This window comes from Phalacrocorax carbo, chromosome 12 (assembly GCF_963921805.1).
Source record: "Phalacrocorax carbo chromosome 12, bPhaCar2.1, whole genome shotgun sequence".
NCBI lineage: Eukaryota > Metazoa > Chordata > Aves > Suliformes > Phalacrocoracidae > Phalacrocorax > Phalacrocorax carbo.
In genome coordinates, this window is record NC_087524.1 from 6,311,458 (window position 1) to 6,334,652 (window position 23,195).

The window sequence follows — 23,195 nt, forward strand, 5'->3', positions numbered from 1 at the left end:
GATGGTATAGGATGAAGAAAAGAAATTGTAAGAAGCCAGTGGTGCAAAGGAGCAATTCTAATTCTAGCACTATAAAATCTGAGACACCCAAAATTAACCTACTGAAGTTAATGTTGCATGCCCCTCATACTCAGTTCTTTAACATTGAAGTGGGGCGCTTTGACTGTGGCAGATGCTCATTTTTTTTTCCCTGCTCTTCATTTGTGGTCAGCTTAAATGAATTCTGTGTTCAGTCATTTCTGAGGCTAGTGTAAAGAAATAATATCTGTTTGGCTTGAAATTCATGCTATTTGCTTTTAAGTAAAGCATTTAGTTGCCTTTTATCCCTTTCCCTTTTTGCTTTTTTTTGTTTGCCAAATATGGTAAATGGTTTTTGTAGAAGACAGCCTGCATGCCCTAAACATCGCCCTGCCATTGTAATTCTTAAATTGAAATCTTTATTTTTAGGTTTTTGTATATCATCTCAGTGTATATGCTGTCTTTCCCCTCTATTTGTGAGAAGGATTAATGTGAGAGTAGACTACTAGCATAGCACAGCACAGGATTATATTAGCTAGTTCTTGTCTCTCTAGAAAGGACCCGATTCCTTTATTGTATGTTTTCTTTGAATTTGTTGACAGTAAGAACAGGATCACACTAAAGGAAAAAAATATCTCTTTGGAAAGCTAATAAGGGAACAATTCCATGTAACAGACATGTCACAGAAGAGTAGTCATAGTTTTCATTGCTTGCACCTTTAGCGTAAAAAGCAGAGATCGATCCAGTCATTTAGTGTGATTCTTGGATGCTACAGTCGGAGTAGTTGAGAGTAGTTGCATAAGTGGACAAACAGGAAAACACTAAAAGCACTTTAGCATTTAAGAGTATATACTGTTTTAATTCTTCCTGGAAGAAGCACGGGGTCACTATTTTTCACTCTTAGGTAGGATAACAGAATAATTTAAACTCTATTTGTAACAATGCTAACTGAAGCTGGTGGGCCTCTGCTTTTCATTTAAGAAGCACCAAAACAAAGGTATGTCACTCAGTAAAATAACAGTACATGTAGCTGAGGGGTTTTGCTGAATAATTCTTAGGAGAAATGAGGAAATGACAGAAAGGTGAAAATGAGCCAAAAGCTTGTGACCTTGTGCAAATGACTATTTGAAGTGTGAATTCAGACATAGCTTTGTGAGAGCTCTTTAGATGGTGTGGTAGATGAAGGTGAGTAGTAAAGAACAGAAAACAGTTGCCTGCTTGTGTTTTGTTGTGCTAAGAAAAGTGGTACTTAAATACTACCTGTAAATAAGCAAGACTGCATCAGACACCAAGTTCCATCATCTGTTTCTTTCCTTAATTGGAAGAAACCTTGAGAACACTGTAACTTTATATAGCTGTTTAGGTCAGCTGTAGTCAAGCTGATCCCACCTTTAGCAAGAACCAACACCTTTCCTGCTAAAATAATCAAGATAAGCATGGAAAAAACAAGTTCGTCATGCTTTGAAGCATTTCATCTCTGATCTGAGTAGTTGTCCCAGGAGATCTCTAGAGAACTTAAATTTTCTCATTTATTTTTTTAGAGCACCAGGAGCACTTTAGTCTGTTGGGGAAGCAGTTAATTAATCTGCTCAGCGCACTCTCACTTAAGAAAGACTTGCACCTGCTTTCACTGAAATACCAGAGGAGCCTACCTAGGTACTGGATGAGGAAAGGACTGAACGTACCTCTTGCATCTGACTTGTTACACAACTGCTCAGTAACAAGAACTATAATTGTCAAAAAAAACCTTAGTCATGTTGAAACTAGGAAGAGGGTAATTCCTCCAGAATGGGATGTGGTTTTATAAACTTAGATAATTGTGAAGCAGTGGGTAATACGGTCCTTTATCTAGGCTGGTGTAAAAGTATGAGTCTGTAATCTGCAGCACAGGTAGTGTGCAAGACAATGATGTGTGTCTGCTGGAAGTGTTGTTTCCTGTACCATTTTCACTCTTTTACTGTATGTGTGGTTACTTGTTACAGAATTAGCATTTAACATCTATATCTCTCACTTACCTCTACTTTAAGACCATTTTCCTGTTCCCACACAGTCTTATGGGAGCATGTTATGTGTGTCCATATTGTGTGTATTTCCAGAACATAGATATTGGGTGTTTTGACTGGATTGTTTTGGTTTCGCAGTGGTAGAGCTAGCTCAGACCTTATTCAGTTCATTAAAAATGAACTGTGAACGCTTCTGTCATTGATTATAGGCTCATACAAAAATTCAGGTTGGAAGAGGCCTCAGGAAGATATCTTGGTCCAACCCTCTGCTCAAAAAAGGGTCAGTGTTGAAGCCAGGCCATTACACAGGGTTTTCCCAGTCTGGTCTTGAAAATGTCTGAGGACAGAGGATGTACCACCTCTTGGGGCAACCTGTTTCAATGCCTGGCTGTCCTGATAATGAAAAGGCTTTTCCTCATATGCAGTAAGAATCTCTTGTGTTTCAGCTTACACCTGTTGCCTTGAGTCCTCCCACTATGCAACACTATGAAGAACCTGGCTCCACCATTGTGATGACCTCCTTGTAGACAAGCTCCTTCGTTGTTAATAGTAGCATTATAGGTGTTTCAGTACTCTGCCTCGCTTAGATTGGCTCCCTTTTTTGTGATTCTGATACCAAAAATGTATTGGAGGGAATTAATCCTGTGTCTAATCTTTTCATTCATAGATCTGGGTGCTCGAAGAGAGGGATCAGGGAGACCTTATCAGTGTTTATAAATATTTTATTGGAGCGCAAAGAGGATGAACCCATACTCTTCTCAGCGGTGCCCAGTGGCAGAATAAGAGTCAATGGACATAAACTGAAACACGAGTTCCATCTGAACATAAGGAAACAGTTATTTACTGTGAGGGAAATCTGGAGTGTGAGTTTTTGGGTTTGGGTTTGGTTTTTTTATTATTTGGAAATAATCTGATACAAAAAGTAAGCTTTATATGATGATAAAGGGGAGAGGTGCGAGTTAATGAAAACCAACCGAACAATAGCTAAAATATTGTTGGAAGAAAACAAATTTTTAACCACATGTTCTTAATTAATTGCCTTTTATTCAGAAGCACATATCTGTTGAAATGCAAATAAAAGATCTTGTTCTTGTTTCCTTCTGTGAACGCACCAGGTCTAATTACTTCAGTAACGTCAAGCATCTCAGTAAAACTTGTGGGTTATGTGTCCAATCAGTTCCTATTGTTCCAGTAGGGGAAAAGGTAAAGTATTCTGAGTCATCATATAACCCAAAATTATTCTTGCTTTTTTATTACGTATCTCTCAGATTTTATAAAGCAAGTAAGGCAAGCAGAAGTTGATTCTGTTAGGTGTACAAAGCAAAACAGGCTTTTTTTAAAGATAACTATTCAATTTCAGCCTGAATTAAATTTTCTACAGAATAAAGTAATTTGAAAATGCACTCAGTTTTTTACAAGCGTTTTAAGTTTTATGGCTTGTAACTGAAGATATTCAGAATTACAGATTAATTACTAAATTGTAAAAATAATGCACATTGTGGGATAGCGAAACATTTTTAAGCTGGTATTTTAAGTCACAGAATCCCAGGTTGGAAGGGACTTCAGAGATCATCTAGTCCAACCTTTCTAGGAAGAGCAGAGTCTAAACAAGATGGCCCAGCACCCTGTCCAGACGACTCTTGAAGGTGTCCAACATGGCTGAGTCAACCCCTTCTCTGGGGAGATTATTCCAATGGTTGACTAACCTCAGTGTGAAAAATTTCCTTCTCATGTCCAATCGGAATCTCCCCAAGAGCAACTTGTGTCCATTCCCCCTTGTCCTCTCCATGGGACTCCATGTAAAAAGGGAGTCTCCATCTTCTTTGTAGTTGCCCCTTAAGTACTGGTACATGGGGATGAGATCCCCTGTGAGCCTCCTTTTCTCAAGGCTGAACAAACCCAGCCCTCCCAGCCTATCCTCGTATGGCAGCTTCCCAGTCCTCTGATCATCTTGGTGGCCCTTCTCTGGACCCCTTCCAGCCTGTCCACATCCTTTTTGTACAGCAGGGACCAGAACTGGACACAGGACTCCAGGTGTGGCCTGACAAGCGCTGAGTAGAGCGGGATAATGACTCCTTTATCTCTGCTGGCGATGCCCCTTTTTGATGCAAGCCAGCATCCTGTTGGCCTTCTTGGCCGCAGCAGACACTGTTCGCTCATGTTGAGCTTCCTGCCCAGCAGGACCCCCAGGTCCCTTTCCACAGAGCTGCTCTCCAGCCAGGTGCATCCCAGCCTGTGCTGCACTCCCAGATTATGTTTTCCCAGGTGCATGATCTTACACTTTTCCTTGTTGAACTTCATAAGGTTCTTGCTGGCCCACTCCTCCAGCCTATCCAGATCTCCCAGCAGAGCAGCTCTCCCTTCTGGAGTGTCTACTTCCCCACTCAACTTGGTGTCATCTGCAAACTTCATCAGGCTGCACTTGATGCCATTATCCAGATCACTTATAAAGATGTTGAATAACATTGGGCCCAATAAGTCCTTTATTTCAGACAAGCGTGTATGCTGAGGTTGATATATTCTGTCCACAGAATGTTGATACATTCTGTGCTACTATTGCTACTGTGATTCAGCACTAATGCACTAATTTTCTAGAAGGAACATTTCTGGAAGATGGTCTGACTGGAGCCAGTGCTTTGTTGCTCATAGATCATCCTTCCATGCTACCTTGATCAACCAGAACTCAAGCACAGAATGTGTCACCTGTGTTAGACTCACGTGCAACACAAAGCATGAGATGTAAAGGAAATAGGCTACAGTGTAAAAGTAAGTGTCAGAATTAAAACTTCTGACCACAGGGAAAATATTTGTACTGTTTCACTCTGTACACAAGCAGTAAATGCTAGTAGAGGGTAAGGTGTACAGAAGTTAGTCTTTTTTCTTCAAGAAGTTGTTTCTACTGTATATGGTGGCTTTAGTTGTTTCTCGGTTCATTTGATCACCAGGATTAATTGTGAACACCTTCGTATCAACTTTGTGTTTTATTACTCATGTCCAGTGTTGCCTGCACTCAAAATGAAGAGTTTGTTGCTGTTGTCAATTGGAAAAGCCTGTTTTGCTCTTGCTAACAGAGTTTCTGGTCAGATCATAGGTTGAGATTAAGGTCTTGGGCAAGACCCAAAACTCACCATTGGCACAAAGCCTAACTATTATGTCAACTTAAGGAACTCACTCGGGAGCTTAGAAAGTCCTGTGATACAGCAGATGTGATAGAGAACTCAAGGTAGTAATTGATGAAACTCATAGAATAGTTTGGGTTGGAAAGGACCTTTAAAGGTCATCTAGTCCAGCCCCCTGCAACGAGCAGGGACATCTTCAACTAGATCAGGTTGCTCAGAGCCCTGTCCAACCTGACCCTGAATGTTTCCAGGGATGGGGCATCGACCATCTCTCTGGGAACCTGTGCCAGCGTTTTACCACCATCATTGTAAAAAATTTCTTCCTCATATGTAGTCTGAACCTACCCTCTTTTAGTTTAAAACCATTACCCGTTGTCCTATCACAATAGGCCCTGCTAAATGAAGTCATGGTTTTCAGAGTGGGAAACATAGTGATGTTGCAAGAAAGACTAATAGTTGCATGAGACACAGGCAACACTGGGAAGTTTTGGCAGCAACCACAGTAGGCTGAAATTTCTGGGCCCAAGGTAGGATTCAGAAAAATGATCAACTTTTTGCTGCTTTAATGAAATAATACTGATATCTCAAATCCATCAGTACCTCAGAAGTGAACTGAAGATTACTAATCTTCATTGAATTATATATAATTTATATTTTTATATATTAAAATTATTATTTAATGTATAATAAAAGTAAACAAGCTTCTTTAGTTATGGGTTATTTCTGTATGTCTCAAAGCTTATTTGGGAAAGTAAACTTGGGGAGTTGATGATGTCAAGGGCCATATTTAGGTAATGCTGATACATTAGAATCCAGAATGTTGATGCCAACAAGTCAGAGGTAACTGTTTCTGTCATGTGATTACACAAACAACCCTCTTTGTGCCCTATAACTTTGGCACCTAATAAAGCTAAAATTAGAGGAGTCTAGGCCCTCTGAAGTCAGTGGTGGCTTCAGAGACTGGTTCAACTAATATAGGAACACCATCTGTGTTGCTTGCACGGAGGATCCTCATTTCATGCAAATTTAAATACCTTAGGAACAGCTCTTCAGTTAAATTATGGATCTAGGGAGAAGGGAACATTGCTTCTATCTCCATCTATACCTGTCTCCTCCTTACAAGGGAGCTCTCTGCCCTCCCAGAACCTGGGAAGGGAAGCGGTTTACAATAGATTGTGCTTCTGGCTTTTGGGGTTTTTTAGTGCAATCTTTTTTCCCCTCACAGACATAGTGGGAGACAGGTCAAGTGCTCCTGCCTCTTGTCCCAGTAGATAGAACTTTGCTGTATGAGACTGAAAATTTTTCAACCATGTGTCACCCAAAGAGGTGATCTTAGCTATTGTCTAACAAGTCTAAAATGGTTTAACAGATCAAAATGGAGAGAAAAACAGTGTCAATACTTCTTCTCTTCTCTTCTTTTTTTTTTTGTTTTTTAAACCTGCAGCCATTCCATACTATTGTCTGGCTAATTGATGTATATAGAACATATGTTGCATGTCAGTAGTGACATGTCCTAAGGCAAAGCTCTGTGTAAGAAATACTCCTTGAGACCAGACTTCCTCTGCCTGGAGATCACTTCCCCACCTGTGAAGTAGTCCTAGGGAAACTATGCAAATCAATATAAATGCAGAAGCAGCAGAGAGAAAACCGTACACTGAGATTTTCCTATCATGGTGTGTCTGCCATGTAAGTTTTCACACCAAGATTGTCAAACTTCTACTTTTACATTAGGAAATATATCTCCAGTAGATTGGATGACGGGGTTTTATGAGGACATTATTTGTGGGAGTAGTGAAAACTAGAAACAAAAACTTCCTTTCAGAAGCTAGACCTCTAATCCTTGATTATTTGGCTAGGAAAGTGACAGTTAATTCACTGGTACCATTAAGGATTATATTTCTGTTCTGGTTTTAATTTTCTCCTTGGGTAACAAAACGCAAAGAGTTTAGTATGCTTGTCCTATATCCCTCTCCTGCCAAAGCACTAATGTGAAGATGGCTCCCATGGGGGTAAACTGTTTTGCCAAGTCTTTTACATAGACTCAAAACCTCTCCATAACCATAGTATTCTTTAGGGGGTTGGGTACAGGTTGGTTTTATATTTTGGGTTTTGTTTTTACTGGAACTTCTGAAAATGAGGTATTATACATATCAACAGCCTAGATTATATTTCAGCTATGAAACTCATGGTTAGAAGTGTGTAACTTTTGGGATTTAGTCACTTAGAGATCTCAGAATCTGTATCTGTAATGCAGTGTTTTGATAAAGGTGTGTTTTGAAAAAAAAATCTTTAAATATGAACAAATCTGGCTCAGAAGTATTTCTGGTACTATCAAGTTTCCTCTTTCAGCTGTAAAAGAGTTAGTCATGCTCTGAGATAGAAGAAGATTGCCTTTGGATTTTAGAAGCATATTTTTAGGTGAAAGTGTATTTTCATTGTTGTTCTCCTGTTATTTATTTATGGTGACTCTGTGCTAGGTAAGGTGTTTTCCTGCATTGATAAGCTTTGCTGGGAAACCACTTGGTGATCATTTCATTTAGTAAGTTTTAAAGCTTTGATATCCTGGGCATTAAATGTAAATGAGGTTTTATTCAGGCTTTTTGGTTTTCATGCATTTCCCAGAAAGTTAGCTGCAAATGCAGATCAATATATTCAGGTTTAGGGATAGGCACATATAGAGGTAGATGTTCTTGAGGAAATGTCTTTAACCTAACCTTGAATTTTTGAGTTTCTAAAATGTTTTTTTAAATGTGATTATTCTAATTATTTCTTCAAAGAGAAAAGAAAAATATACTCTCTCCACCCCAAAGCCACTGTCATAGAAGCACTATTCACATCTTTCATTTCTGTTTTGTAAAAATATTTTTAGAAACAACAAAAAAAATCCTGAATTGAAAAATCATTAATTCGGTTTTCCCTGTCTCTTACCATCCTGATTAATTATTATTATACCTGCAACTCTGTCTTAAAGAATGCTTTAATTCTTTCTCATCTATCACTTTTAAAATAACACATTTATACTCTCTGCAGATGTCATAATTTATTTTTTAAATTTTAGGATTTGTTTTCAGGAAAACTGAAGCAAAATATATATATAAAATAACATGACAGAAATATGCTGCTTTCTATTGACACCATGTAAAATTTTACCAGATGGCCTTCTGTTTCAAATAGATTGTAAAAAAAAAAAAAAACCACAAACCATTTTTTTTTACATTTTATATTGACTTGTTTTTAGTTTGCCCCTCTTTTCCTCAGATTATCCTTTTGGGACACTGGATACGGCTTCAGGCAGCACCTTTTTAGCATTTGCTAATTGGTAACATAGCAATGAAACTGAAAATGCATATCTTAAAATGAAAATCAGGAAGGACAGTGTAGGGCACAGATATGAATTACAGCATGCTGTATTACACAGCACCTGCTAGCTGCTGATGTTTATGTGCTTGAGCAGTTGGTGGTGCTTAAAACTGACATGGCACATTGAGATTCATCAGTTTGATAACAGGGAGTCCCAAGGTCCATGCTGTGGGCTAACCGAGGCGCTGGTGAAGTCTAGTCAGGAATGAAGTGCTGCGGCTGTAATTGTGACAGACAGTGATCCCTACCAGTTCTACAAGTAAATAAATATATAACCTTCCTGTTATGCCCCTTTTAATAGCCTAAATGTAATGTAGTTAGGCTCTGTTTCCTTGGCTGATAAATTTAAAATGATGTGATGTTTCTGAAACTCTGCTTTTTCTTCCTTAATCTAGTCTTCAGAAAAATGAGCTACATTAAAGGTGCTACAAGCACATCGGAGTATTCTGAGCTACTTCACTTAGTGATCTGTTTTGAAACATGATATGTACACAAAGGCAGCAGTTTATAACTTGAGGCAAGTAACTAATTTTGAATAGAAACTTTACTGCTAAAGTGATTTGGTAGTATCAGTGGTGGTAAAGAACAGTGCTTATTGTTTCAATAAACAAGGCTACCTTCTAGATACTCCACAATAATTTTATATTCATATTTATATATACACTGTTACTTACCAACTTTAAAATTAAAATGTAGTTGATGAAGCTTGATGAATATATCACTTTTTCTACAGACTGAGGTATTTTGCAATGGCTCAGTGCAGGGCTAGCTAGAAGATTACATATTTTAGACATTAAATGAAACCAAGCATGCTTTAATTGCACATTCTTCAATCCCAATCTTCAATTTTTTTGTTTGGTTGGTTGTTTGGCTGGGTTTCTTTAATTTTCCTTCCATGTGTGGTGACCTGCACAGATACTGCTGTGGCTCAACAGAGCTCTTAAAATAGTTATTATAGATTCTATAAAGTAACACTTGTCAATATGTTTAATAGATCCAACTCACCCCGTAATTCTTTTTTGTAATTTTGAAGCCCTGAAAATGTGCCACAGAATAGACTATTATAGTCATTATCACTGGAGTTATCCATATTGTGCATTTTATAGATTACTGTACTTTTAATTAGTCGGATGTAAAGGTTTTTCAGCTGTTGTGAGAAACTTCTGATGCTTTTACCACTTCTTATAACTTTGATCTCTGATTAAAATTAAATAATACTAACAGTTGTTTTCTTAAATTCTTGCTGCTTTGTAATTGTTTCTAAGAGCATCAAAGACTAGAATGAAATTGATATTCTTATAAATTAATTAAAATGTTGTTTTACTGCAGAATACTAAGCATAACCTTCATGATCAGACTGTGCATGTGAAACAACTCATTATGAAACCGCAGAAAAAAATCTGCATGCATTTAAATACAAATAAAAGATTCAAGCCAGACTTAACTTCACATGTTAGTTTACAACTTCATTCCTTAAGCTTATCTATTTGCTCAAATGTCTTGGCATTTGATGACTTTCCCTTACTATTTTCATGAATGTGTCAGTTTTAATGGGAAATACGGTATCCATGGGTGGGGATACTTCATCTCACCCTGGATGGAGGTCAAATCAAGTAAATCTCTGTGTCCAAATAGGTCATGGGAGTCATTAAGCTTTTCTGTAGATTATAAAGATGTAAATACAGTTTGCTCCCCCAACGGAGAAGACTTGCTGTGCATGCACAGTGAGTTGACACACATGTAGTCCCTCTACTGTAGGATGCATTGAGGCTGTTGCTGGTGTGCTTTGCAGCGTGATGTGAGCACACACGGCAACTTCATGTACATCTGCTAATGTGGCCATGATTGCAGCTCTCACATTAGCTCTTAAGGAGCTGTTTTGTTTATAAACTATAACTTACGCGAGTAGAAGAGGTCAATTTTCAACAAGCCCAGACGTAGACTGGAAGTATAATCCGACACTCTCCAGAGATAAAGCTGTCCTGTCTGAGAGCTATACAAAAACAACTCTTGAATGACTGAAAGTGAGGAATTTAATGTTGTAAATAATATATTTGCTTTTATGCAATTATTACTACTTCTTGGGTTTTACCTAGCAGTATTTTTTATTATTATTTTTTGGAAATGCTCTGGAAATGTTCCATAGGTAAACGAAGAGCAGCAATGCCATGTCTTCAGGGCAGATAGAGAACAAGGTAAGACTTACAACCAAACTGTGTTTGATGAATTCTGACATAAATAGTTCCAGTAAAGACTTTTCCCCTTTAGTTATATTCAGTTCCTGAATATTTGAGAACACCTATAGCGACCATTTTGCAGTGTCCAAGTTAGCCCATGATGAGCATCTAGCACTTTTTACAAATAAAGTGTTTGGTATATGAGGATTTTTTATTGAATCTTATGGGGATTAGATGATCTAAACTTCTTAAAGCTTCCCATTCTGCTTCTTTCAGGGAAAATTTAGGAAGAGAAGGTGATGCTTTGATATCTGTTTCTTTTTTTCTATTCTTTTTTTTTTACTATGTTCCGCAGCCATCTGTTCTTTTTAATTTATTTTTATACCAGAAAGTTCTTATTCAGGGTGAGACTAGCTTTATGCAAAGCACTGTGCTTCTTACATCATAAAAAGGTGTTGGAGTTTTGCACAAGGATAACATTCCTTTGCACAACAGTCTCAAATAGGAAAAAAAATGTTAACTGGTGGCTTTCTTGTGACTTTTCTATTTGACAGATTTATTAAAAAAAATATGGTCAGTAATACACTGATATTTAATAAGTGGCAGTTGATGTTGCAAGGAGCTCAAAGGCTTTTTGTTCTTTGTTCTCTGATACAGGCTTTCATGTGAGAAAGTACTGTTTGACAGTACTGCTTGCTGTAACATTTCCTGTCTTATTTTTGTCTGTGTTGTACTTTAGGTGGATCTCTAGATATTTCAGCAGGATGCAGCCAGAATACTTTGTTTTATGGAAATTAACTTCTTCCATTTTTTATTTTTGTGTCATTTTATGGTTACCTGTTTCAATATATATTTCACAGAGGACATCAGTGAAAAACATCAAACTACGCTAATTTAAGAAGCAATCACTGGAAGCCAAAAATGTGGCATAAAGTTAGCTAAATACTTCTTGGAGACTAAGTGGCATAGTAATATTTTTTTTTCACTACATTTGATCTTGATTAATTATGCTTTACTTCAGAAACTAATAAACTGACCATATGTGATGTGCTGTTCTGTGTGTCCTGTATGTACTAACCTTATAATCAAACAGAAATCACATTATACTAGGATCTCTTGTAATGCAGAATTAGTAGAAATTCCCGTTTTCCATTTATTACAAATGCTCATTAAAAATACAAATATAACTACTACAAGTTGACAAGGGCTTAGTGGCGGCCTTGCTACCATTCAAGCAGAGCAGACAGCGCTTTAAACACAAGGGGGCTGAAGCTGATACCACCTTGCTTTTGTTGTGCAGGTTGCTCCTTCCCTTTCACATGTCCTTGCAGAGAGACTCACTGACTGTCCGTTAAATGCATGGAGGCAATATGTTTTCTTCAGCTTCATCTCTTGATAATCGCTGTGGAATCCCAAGATCACAAGAGGAGGAAATGCTTGATGGGAGAAGGGGAGATAAATGATACATGTCTTAAAAGAGACCATGGCCTTTTCTGTTCTTATCTGGTCAGACAAAATTCTCCTGATTCCTGAGAGCTGGGCTGCAGGGTAAGGAAAGTCCCAGAGATTTCATTAAGCTATGGCTTTGACTGTGTTATTCAGTGGGTTTAATAAGAGTCTGATTTGAACAGAGAGGAAGAAATTTCATGGAGAGAAATATCAGGCTTCTAACACTGACTAATTTGTGTCAGACAGGTTCTGAAAAGTAGTCCTAAAGTAAGCCTCTTAAAGGACAATTTATTCTCTGACAGTTTATTTGAATTTGGTTTCTTTAATCTTAAAAGCCAGTTTCTGTATCTCCTCCTCACCTACCCCAACATTTATTTCTCTGCTCATGTTTTCCTTTAAGGTGGCAAAAATTTGGGGAATAGCAAGGCAACTTGTCTGTGGATGTTTCAAATCATTTTACTTGCAGGCAGGTGAAAACCTGAAGATTGACTCTTAGCATGTGTGATTATTAGCAGGATACTGCAAGTGTTCCACAGCAGAAAATATTTCATTATAGGTGCAGCCAAAATCTCAGGCAAGAGGTGCATTTCAAAGAATAAATAACAATGAAGTGACAAGGTATTTAAAAAGAAAAAAGTTTACAGTGGAAAGGTGAAATAAAATTATCAGAACCAGACAGGGGGAGCTCTCTTTCAGTACAACTTAATCAAATTGAAGTGTAAATGCTTTGTATCTCTTTGGAAGACTTTTTAATTAAAAAGTTTTAGTAGATTTTTTTTTTTTAAGTGCATTTTTTACTGTGTCGGGATTTTGATGCTTTATTTAACACTACCATGTATTCTCTCCAGACAGCTTAGCAACTCAACCTCATTTACTATTAAGAAACTAAAAAAATAGGCCAAAGGACAGGGAAAGAATACCAATCTTTAAAATGAAATCTTATATATTTTTTCCTGATGCTTTCTTCTTCTTTTATCTGTCCAGGTGATCTTTAGTTTGTCACTAATGGAAAAAAATATATTTAGGCTTCAAAATAAAGTCTGTAATTTTTAAAGTATTACTTTCTTCAAAAGCAGGTTTACAGTAACAGTACCACATTTTTTTCCCAGCAGAAGTATATCACTGGACTTATGCTGAGCAGAGTAGACATTAATAGCATTAGCCGGTGTCTGGGAAGGAGAGCTGCCTCACCACCTGCGGCATCCAAACTAAAATCAAGACTGTTTATAGTGGGAGGGGGTGCATCACAGTTATTTTTTCAAAACACTCTGCAGTGGTGGACTGAGATCTTCTCTGTGTGCATTGACTTGTCACCCAGTAACACTCTCCTTTTGGAACATGAGCCTTTGTTACAGCTTTGTTGCAGATGTGGATCCTTTTATTACCTTACTAAGGTAGACAAGGCAATTCAGTAGCTAGTAGAAGTTTACTGTTTCATGTCTAATCTCTATTCCCAGAAGCATGGGAAAGCCCTCCACTTCTCATATTTTTAAAGTACTAGACTTTCGAAGCTTTTTAATGCCAGTTGCCTTTACAAGCAGCATCTTCTGTTGCATTCTTGTCCTTAGGATATTTTTTAAAATATATTTTATTGCCTATTACTTGTCCAAAATCACAAAAGGTACCTTTTTTTTTTTTACAATTACATCAAATGTCCAATTTTAGAGGAGAAGATTAATATAAGGCATAGGTGGACAAGAACTTAGAAGTTGTGACCACAAACTAGATACAAATAAGCATTTGTTATATTTTATTTAAAGAATTTGGACACAGCTTATAGATTATTAAAAACATCCTTGGATGTGATACTGTTCATTGTGGAGTGAGTTTTTGCCCTGAGTAGGAAGAGGCCTTTCAGTCACCTTTGGTAGTTCTACTAATGCCTTTGCCATCTGAAGGTTTCTCTCAAAAAGACTCTCACTTACTGATGTATTCTATTTCCTTACCTTCTCAGAATAAACAGCCTGTTCTTAATTAGTATTAAGATTTGGTTCCCAACCAAAGGTTTGGTTCCCAGTAAGATTTGCTTCCAGGTTTGTCCTTCCTGCACTCAAGGGGCTTAACAAAACAGTGAAATCTCAACTGTTAGAGGAAAACTAATGGGTTTTTTACTTACTGTATTACAATGTGTCTTGGAATTCAAGCCTGAGATCACTGGGTGGGGCTGTACAAATGCTAGAGGCTTCTGCCTACAACAGTTTATAATCTAAGCATGAGCGAAGGACAACAGATGGATACAAACAAAGGAGGGGTAGTATGAGGAAACAATAAGACGTTAGAAGGTGGTCATTCAGCAAAGGAGCAACTGGCTTTTGGAGCAAAAGAGTTTAAGAAAGCAAAGAATTTAAAGTAGGCTAATGATGTGGCTTTGCTAATACTTTCTAGAATGTTTTGTGTGCAGAAGGGTACCATAGGAGAAAACCCTACAATCCTCCTGCGAGTGAAGGAATGGACAGCAGAAACAAGTTACAGCTGGATGATGACAAATGAAAGATAGCAACAAACAAGGGTAGATTATGAAGCACTGAAGAAAATGAGGAGAAGCAGAAGATAATGCGGATTTTGGGCTTATGTTGTGATAGCTTCAAATCCTTTTAACTTTTCTTCTTTTAAAGAATTACATTGTGGAGCATTAGGGTTAAAGCATCCTATGTACAGTATGGTAGAGTTTATCAGAAAAGTTACATGTTAATCCGGAAGTTGCAGTAACTGCAGAATTCAAATGATTTAAACATTGAAGCCTTCTGAGAATACATCTGATTCTTCCCTTTTGTCTGTCAGATTGTTGAAAATTTGACTCTGAAAGGCTACTGCCATGCTTAATTAGCAAGCAGATCATAAGAGAAACTGCTTCTTCACCAACTGTGACCAGCAGGTATTGACAAGAAAGCCATGTAAACTCTACAAATGACTGCTGGTGTGCTTAAAACAGCAGAAAAATATGTTCACTTCAATGTCCCTGGGGCATTTAGCTTTGTATATTAGACAGCAGCTTTTACTGGAAATGTGAGCACAGGGCCTGTGAACCTGCAAAAATCTATGGATAATGTTCCAGCTGTTTGAAAAAGCACATACACAGTTACTGGTAGAGTGTTGTCAATATTTAACTCAGTGAGTTCAAAACTTTTTTTCTAGGGGATACAAAAACAAAAAAGAGATGCATCATTTTTCCACTTCTCAAAACAGTTTTTGATCTGTGTTTGGTACCTTTTCTTCCAGGTGTTGGGACTAAAGCCCTAAAGCAGCCTTTTTCCCATAAGAGCAAGATTCTTCTCTCTACCACTGTGAAAATTTTAATTTGTGTAGTAAAATTATTTTCATAGAGCAAAAAAAAAAAGAAATAAAAAAGAGGCCTTAGTTAATATGTTTTAAATTCTGGAAAGAATTGATGCCTTTGCAAATAAAATTCTGCTGTTATGTTGTTAGTAGAGAATTAATTCTGCATCCTAATTACAAGAAACTGGCATTCCCAAATCACGCTTGCGAATTAACTGTTGTATTGACCCTTTAGTGCAAGTCAAGATGCAGATGAATGTCAAGAGCTGGCTGGCTTGACCATAGAATCCTCATTTGTGAAGGTGCTAATTTGTTTATCATTAGATCCTTTGGCTTCAGTGGACCTAAGACCCTGGGAATACTTTGCATTATAAATTTGTATTAAACCGCAGCCCACCCATGGGGGATGTGGGCTTATATATATAAAACGTGTGTGTGTGTACATGAAAGCATCTCAATCGTTCTGTATAAAAATAATATGAAAGTAAGATTCATAAAGGTATTTAGCACACAAATTACACTATATTAGAGAATGCAGAGTATTTGTGCTTTGATTAATTATGAAGTCCTTTGTAACTTACTCATTTAAGAGCACTGATGATCAGTTATGCAGAATTTCTCTGTATAAAAGTGAAAACCAAGATACATTTTGTATGCCTAATAAGAGATTTATGTGCATTGTTATTATCCGTATGAATTTGAGCACCATATTGTACGTTAAAACTGGCAAAGAATTACTCTTGCAGACCAGTGTCAGTAAGAACTTTTTGCTATGTTGAATTATTAGTAGGTGCAATTTGTAACAGTATTTTTGTAGATTGCCTAAGGAAGCTGTGGAATTTCCATAACTGGAAATTTTTCAAGATCAGGTTATACAAACATCTGTCAAGAATGGTTTCAATATAGTTGATCCTGCCTTGGGGCTGAGAGGCAGACTGTCACCTCTTGAGGTCCCTTCCACCCCAGTTTTCTGTGATTCTGTGGCATTGTGATGCCACATATTCTAGATACATATGTAAAAGTTACTCAGTTATAAATGTTTATTTGTACTGATTTATCCCACTCCTGTTTCTAAAGCTTGGGGGATTCAGGGGTATAAGTAGAAGGGAAAGGAGAATGGTTCCTAATTAATTATGGAAACTTGAAATACCATTTAATTGGAGGCTGCATTTTAAGATCTACCTTGAGACTGATAAAGAACAGAGTGCAAGGAAGAGATAAAAGTGAAGCAGCACAGATCAAGACTTAAAGGTTGCTAAATCAACCTTTCTTATTGAAATATATTTTAAATGGAATGTATCCATAAAGACAGGACAAAGTATTTGTATGACAAGTTTATGAGGAGGAAAGACTGGCATTGCCTCAGAGGAGACTTGAATGTTAGAACTGAGAGTGGAGAGTTGAGTTTAGTGTGAAGTCCCAGCCATGCCGGGTGCTGAGGATTCACAACTCCTATTAAGTTCAGCAGGATCTGAAGGAGTGTAAGAGAGTTACAATGACAGGCACTGCTTTACAGAGTGGATTGTCTTGTCCCACAGATTTTCCATTTGTGCGTTTATAATTGTGAATGAAAGAGACAGAATTCAAAAGGTAGACTGCTGCAAGGAAATAACATTTATTGAAGTGCATTGCTTTTATTTCTTCCAGACAATGATGGTATGTTGGGCAGGGTTGTTAGCCTTTACTAATCGGTGATACAAATAACATGCTTGTTCGGACTGTTCTTCTGCGAAGCTAACAAAAATGTGTGTTTGCAGCCTCTTACTGTCTGCCTTGTCATGTGGATGGAATGAGTGGTACAGTTCTCTTTAGGTCTCTTCAAAACTATAGCTGGCAGCAGCAGTCTTTATGCCTATGCAGCTATGCCTGCGCAATTTATTATCAACTTCCCAAGCTCAAAAACTGAAAACCCAAGGGAGCTGGTAATTAAAATGGAGGTGAAAAAGTATACTGCTCTGTAAGATGTTTCTTTTGAGAAAAGGATGGAAAAGGCAGGGGATAAGGAGAAAACACAACCATTATTCCTGACATGGTGTGGTCTAATAATGGAAACTTAATTCTCAATCAGGCAAATCAGGTACTGGACTGTTCTCCCAGAGCCCACATTAGTGTTCTAACAGAGACCTATCAAACATACTTTAATGAAATACCATTTTTGTTAAACATTGAAATGTTTCAGTTTGGTTTTCTGCAGAAGGAACATTAATTTGAAAACTTTAGAGTTTATATGGCTTTGTAGTAGTGATCTCCAGTACATGTTGTAACTACAATTAATGTAACTTAGTTGGTATGAGAAATAGTGTGGCTTCTTTCATCCAAAGCAGGCTAAACTTGCTAGAATTAACTAAAATTAAAACTCTTATGAAAGTACAGCAGTAGTTTCCCTCGTAGAACAGAATTCTGGTCTCAGCTCCTGAAGTGTGCCCTAACCATAAGTCATTTTTCAAGCCTAGTAACAGTATCTGTGCAAGTGCATGTCAGTGTTTATTGGGTTTTGGTCAGTTGAAGACATCTATTATTTTGGGTGATGGGACCCCCCATGAATATTGCTGAGTTCTGATTTTTTCAGTTAATATTATTTGATATTATTATTTAATAATTCTGTCATTAAAATACCTGTCTACTGTTAAACATTAGTTGTTGAGGGTGCTTGTGGTGGGTCGACCCTGGCTGAATGCCAAGTGCCCACCAAAGCTGCTCTATCAGTTCCCCCTCCTCAGCTGGACAAGGGAGAAAAAAACATAACGAAGCTCATGGGTCAAGATAAGGACAGGGAGAGATCACTCAGCAGTTACCATCATGGGCACAACAGACTCAACTTGGGGAAATTAGCTTAATTTATTAACAATCAAAGCAGAGTAGGGTAATGAGAAAAAACCCAAATCTTAAAAAACCTTCCCCCACCCCTCCCTTCCTCCCAGGCTCAACTTCACTCCCAATTTCTCCACCTCCTCCCCCCAGCAGCGCAGGGGGACGAGGTATGGGGGTTGCGGTCAGTTCATCACACGCTGTCTCTGCCGCTCCTTGCCCCTCAGGGGGAGGACTCCTCACACTCTTCCCCTGCTCCAGCATGGGGACCCTCCCACGGGAGGCAGCTCCCCACAAACTTCTCCAACGTGGGTCCTTCCCACGGGCTGCAGTTCTTCACAAACTGCTCCAGTGTGGGTCCCTTCCATGGGTGCATCCTTCAGGAACAGACTGCTCCAGCCTGGGTCCCCTGCGGGGTCACAGCTCCCGCCAGCAAACCTGCTCCAGCGTGCGCTTCCCACGGGGCCACAGCCTCCTTCGGGCACACCTGCCCTGGTGTGGGGTCCTCCAGGGATATCTGATATCAGGGGGGATATCTGCTCCACCGCTAACCTCCACGGGCTGCAGGGGCCCAGCCTGCCTCACCATGGTCTTCCCCATGGGCTGCAGGGGAATCTCTGCTCCAGCACCTGGAACACCTCCGCCCCTCCTTCTTCACTGACCTTGGTGCCTGCAGGGCTGTTCCTCTCTCATATTTTCACTCCTCTCTCCAGCTGCAATTGTGCAGGGTTTTTATTTCCCCCTTAAATATGTTATCCCAGAGGCACTACTACTGTTGCTGATGGGCTTCGCCTTGGCCAGCAGTGGGTCCATCCTGGAGCTGGCTTGCACCGGCTCTGTTGGACATCGGGGAAGCTTCTGGCAGCTTCTCACAGAAGCCGCCCCTGCAGCCCCCAGCTACCAAAACCTTGCCGCGCAAACTCAGTACCATGTTCTTTAAATACTACTGTATAATAATGGATTGAAAGTATTTAGGTTTTTGCAACTGACCCATTTTTAGAAATTTTTGCAGTATTTGCAGGTTCAGAATACAAACGACAACTCCATTTATAGAACGCTCATTAAAAATGAAGTAGCAATTTAGTATAGGAACAGTTAAGAGGTCAGTGAAAGTCCTTGCAGCATGGGACTAAAGCATGTCCTTCTATTTGTCATACTACATACCATTTTCCATCAGTAAGATAAAAATCTCGTAACATGTAGGTAGCATATCTACATGCATAATTAAATTTCTTATTCTGAGTAGACATAACTGCTGATAATGGAAAGTTAATGTTTGCTTATGTGCTTACAAAGAAAATAATATGAGAAAATATTTTCTGTTGCCTTGAAAAATATTTAACATGCATTTTTTAAAGTACTTATTAATTTTATATGCCTCTGTTCTTAGCTGTTTGGCATAGTTATTATCAGATGATGTGTACCTGGCTGCTCTTGTTAGTATGGGCTGTATTTGTGTAGAGGTCTTGCATTTGTGAAAACTTGGACTTCGATATTAAAGGTTGTCTGTTTAGAATGGAAACATTAAAATATACTGGAAGTTTCTGAAAAAGTTGGCCTACGTTTCCATCTCTATGGAGTCTTGAAATGTTGTTATGTGCATATTTCTGAATCTAATTTTTATAGAACATGACGAGTTTGAGCCTTTTTGGTTCTGGGTGCTTATTTGTCACAGTTAATCAAGTATTTAAGAATATGTGAGCAATTCCAGTGGATTTTTGAAACTGAGCTATTAACATAAGCCTAAAGGCTTTTACTTGCTGAAGTGAAGTCCAAGTGCCAAATACAACAATCCAGTTAAAATATTCCAGGACTTGATGTGGAAGATATGTCAACTGCAGATTGATGTTGCTGAAATTGCAGCATAATGTGGAAATAATTATATACACATTTTGCTTGGGTGTCTTTTGGTTAGGGGATGAAACCTTTGATAACAAAATAATGTAAGCAAACACTTTTAAACTTTTTTTAAACTAAAAAACCAAAATATGGCTTTTTTTGCCTCAAGGAATTATAATGGGTGCTTAAATTCAAGAACATGGCTATGAGCTTTACTGGGTATCTCTACTCAGTCATGTCTTGAATAGAGAGAAAAAGTGGAAAAAGTAGTTCTAAAAGTTAGGTGAGATACTGAAAACTGATCTTCAGGAAATAAGCTGTGAATTACCAAATGGTCTGTTGTGGATTGTGCTTCAAATGTGTCATATATTAGAGACTTTTTATGTGTATCTTCTCATGCTGAGAAGCATAACAGCTGTACACTTTTAAAATGTTACATGTCAACAGGTAAGGTTTTTAAAGTACTCTGGAACCCTAAATACATTACAATGCTTTTGACAAAGGCATAAACTACTAACATTTTAATAGCATCAAAAATATTTTCTTCTGTTTTAGGAAAGGAGAGACAAAGTCAGTGATTTTTACTACTTCCTTTCTGAAGAATCTTGAATCTGTATGCATTAATCTACTTTAATTTTACACGTGACCATTCTAAGCAAACTTTAACTATGACCAGTATAGTGAACAGCTTATTTCACTGATTTCAATTGTTATAGTTCACGTATTGTATTTGGAACATTCAGTGATGTTTGCTAGTGGAGCAAATTACCAATGTACCACCAATTATATTTAAAAACAAGTTACATTGCATAGAAAAAAAAATATGATCTTTGTTAAAGAAATAGTCAAGTCCTTAGTTATGGCAACCAAGGTTCACGGGTTTGGGGGAAGAAAGGTTCAGTGCAGGTCTAATTTTAGTTGCAATGTAAAGAAGAATCAGTTTACACAAATTTCATTTGGGCAGTTTTGGTTAGAATGGGAATAGAAACAAATCTTTGAAAGCTTCCATTTCAAGGTAGAAATGGCAGTAAGGTTGAACAGGTTTAAGAATATTCAAAGTTGGATTAAATGTCTTCTTTCTTCAGAACTGCAGAAGGACTGTGAGAAAATGAGAAGCTTCACTGGGTATCAGATCCAGAGACAGCTAACGACTTTTTATGTTTAAAATGGAGTTTCCATGATCTTTGAAGTAGCCTCTGGGTAGACAGATCTTGGAACTGCTTCTGCTACACAAGACTACCACAAAGAAATAATTGTTCAACTGTTCTGTTTTTAGGACATACTTATGTTCTAAATTCATACAGTATGAATTTTGTTGCATGGGCAGTTTATTGTATGGGCAGGTACAACAAACATTTGTTAATTATTTCACCATTGTTGGGGGTATATATGTCTCTCTCATGTAGGTGTGCTCTACCCTTCAGCTGAATTCTTGTGCCATATATTAACTAATTCTCTGAAGCATGCCTTCTTCTTTTCTTGATTCTTCTGTAAAACAGAACGCTTTTGGAAAGTAATGTACTTTTTTCTATGGACTGTAATAACCTGTCAGTACGTGTATATTAATTATACAGAGGAAGTTAAGGGAATGTGGGGATGCCACTGCCTATGCAATCATTTAAAGAAATGCTAAACCACAAATGCAGCATGTATTTGAGTGCAATCTTAAAATCTCAGAAAGTTGGTTAGTAGAAATGAAAGGCTAAATTGTGTTTTGTCATTCGTTATTTTGTTTTGTTTAATGGCATAGGACTACCTCAGACTAATAGTCATTTTGCTCTCTTTCAGTTCTCCTGTTGTGCTTAGTAGTACTTGTTTCATATGTATTGTTGGGTTTTTTTGTGAAGCTTTAAATATGATAGAGCCACAAAGCTGGCTGTCTAAAGTATAACCACAATGCCATACATGAGGGAGGCAACTGGTGGAAGTCGAGATAGAAGAAGGCACACTTAGGATGACGACAATAAAATCAGGATACAATCTAGACATCTTATCTGTGCCTTAATAATGCCGCTACATAGCAACACCTCGGTCAGTATTTGGAATGCAAAATTCAGAAGATCACATATTATTGTTCTGGGTTTTCCAACAACACGGTGTGTGGGCATCCTGTGTGCAGTGAATGTATAGATGCATATATGAATTATTGGTCATGCTCTGATAATTGTTTTCTTCATGCGCAGCAGAGGAAACTGTTCATTCAGCGGACTGGTGAAGGTAGTAAATTCACTCAAAAGCCCCTAGAGCCCTCAGAGAAGTGGTCAAGTAAGTTGTTAACATGGACAGGTCTGTAAATGTTTATATGCAAGTGCCTGTCCTAAAGAGGAAGCTAGAAGTGGTGCCTGTATTTCTGCATTTCATACTGCACATTAATAGCATCATATTTTCAGTTTTTCATAATGCCTTGATTATCAATTGTTACTGTTCCATGCAAACCATTTGTCTTAAGCTGAACGTTTCTCAAAATTAACCTATTTCACCTATAGCTAAGAATTGTTTAAAAATAAATAAGGAAAAATATTGGTATAACCTCTTAAAACTAAAAAGTTTGAAACATCTGTTAGTTGTAGAAAGGGTTTCCCTCTCTTGAGGTCACTTTTCGAGGTCTGTAGGACGTGGGCTCTTAGTGGTTACAAACACCTAAGCCTCCAGCTCCTCTCTGTATTGAAACACATCTGGTCTTCCTTTCCAAGTGTCTTGTCCTTTCTGTCTGTTCTTTTCGGCTTCTTCAGCACCTTGTGGCTTTTATGGATCTTTGTATTGCACAGTTTTTCGTTGCAGTGCACTTTAGTGTGGCCGCTGCCTCGCAGCTTGGGTGCCAGGCAGGGAGCACTGAGCCCATAACAGGGGTTTCCTGCCGGGCTTGGCAGCTGCTGTGTGGGATGGTGGGGCAGGTTTGGGGTAAAAAAGCTGTGAGATGGTGGAGTAGGCTGTGTGCAATGGTGATTCAAAGAGTTTTGGCAGCCAGGTTTCAAAAAAGATGTTGTGTTTGTATAAACAGAAATTAATAGAAATTCTGTAACTTGGCCAAATCTGAGGGAAATTTTCATCGGCTCAGCAAAATGCTGACAGTTCTTTGTCACATTACAAAGCCCCGTGTAACAAAACAACACTGAAGCTTCTCAAAAAGCCAGTTGCTGAATATT

At 38.1% G+C, this 23,195-nt stretch overlaps 1 protein-coding gene across 6 annotated transcripts in view; it reads left to right on the forward strand.

Annotated features, from left to right (window-relative positions):
• Positions 1-23,195, forward strand: part of LOC104044777 (heparan sulfate glucosamine 3-O-sulfotransferase 1) — a 102,297-nt gene that overhangs the window by 17,659 nt on the left and 61,443 nt on the right. For 2 of the 6 annotated variants that reach the window (XM_064463871.1, XM_064463870.1), the window contains exon 2: positions 2,689-2,884. The exons of the other annotated variants lie outside the window; for them this stretch is intronic. The gene's annotated coding sequence lies outside the window, so the exon portion shown is untranslated. The remainder of the gene's footprint in view (positions 1-2,688; positions 2,885-23,195) is intronic. 6 annotated transcript variants of the gene reach the window in all.